The 1,154-nt window shown below is 41.5% G+C and overlaps 1 protein-coding gene across 1 annotated transcript in view; it reads right to left on the minus strand.

Moving 5' to 3' along the window:
* The window catches only part of LOC101854231 (fibrinogen C domain-containing protein 1), a 41,916-nt gene that overhangs the window by 3,843 nt on the left and 36,919 nt on the right, over positions 1–1,154 (minus strand). The window lies entirely within an intron of this gene.

Below are 1,154 nucleotides of genomic sequence, written 5' to 3' on the forward strand. Positions count from 1 at the left end.
GAGTGTGTGTGTGTGTGTGTGTGTGTGTGTGTGTGTGTGTGTGTGTGTGTGTGTGTGTGTAATAGGCTTCAATTATCTATCACTATCGGTATGTTCTGATGGATAAAGGGGGAGGTGGAGGGGAGCTGGACAGCATGGACTAAACAATAAATGTGCTCATTGTTATTCCATTGATATTCCAGCACTTGCGCTAAACCGAGTCATTTGGTGACTCTCACGAATGCAGTTTTGTTCATACCACTCCAGACTACCCAAAAACATGGCAGTTTTGTGGCCTCTGTTCCTCACTGACAGATGGTTATGTCCATAATCTACAACGGTCATCATCATCACCATCAATATCTTTCACCCCTGGCAGGGTATAGGCCACATACAAGCTCCTTCCATTTATCTCTGTCCTGGGCTTTCCTTCCAAGCTCGTACCAAGTGAGCTTCATCTCTCTCATGTCCCTTTCCACAGATCTCCTCCCTGTTTCCTGAGGTGGACCCCTGCCTTGTGCTCCCTGTGGGTTCCACTGAAGCGATTGTCTTGTGATGTTTCCGCTGTGCTTTCTGAGGGTGTGTCCCAACCTATACGTTCTTATTCTATCTGACCGTCTAGGTCCCAACTCTACTACAGTCCATGGGCAAAAAAGGTTTCGTCCTCTACCCGAAACCAATAGCTCTTAAACAAACAAACAAAAAATGATGCTAATAAGCACATGTAAAGTCAATTCCACGTCTTGCGAGGTATTTGTGATTACTCTATTCTCCTATCTGTTTGAAAATATCACCAGAAAATGTTTTTTCATTGCAAAGACATCACTATTCTCTCTTCATTTGATATTTAATACATGTCCATTCCACCAATGTTGTTGCACCTCAATATACGCGCACACACACTTTTACGTTTCTTTGATTCCGCACAATTTTTGCATAGCCTGATTTTAAAAGGTCACATCTCGGGCGTCTCTTCGCATAGATCCAGATGAAATATTAATGGGTCAGATGATGCAGAATTTATTTAGCTTTAAAATGGTATGCTGCATGAGTGGGCATTGCAAGGCTATAACACAATGATTGGGTGATTATATTTTTAAGTTTCTTTTGGACACCAGTATATGTATGTATGTATGTATGTATGTATGTATGTATGTATGTATGTATGTATGTAT

Source organism: Aplysia californica, unplaced genomic scaffold (assembly GCF_000002075.1).
Source record: "Aplysia californica isolate F4 #8 unplaced genomic scaffold, AplCal3.0 scaffold00032, whole genome shotgun sequence".
Taxonomy (NCBI): domain Eukaryota; kingdom Metazoa; phylum Mollusca; class Gastropoda; order Aplysiida; family Aplysiidae; genus Aplysia; species Aplysia californica.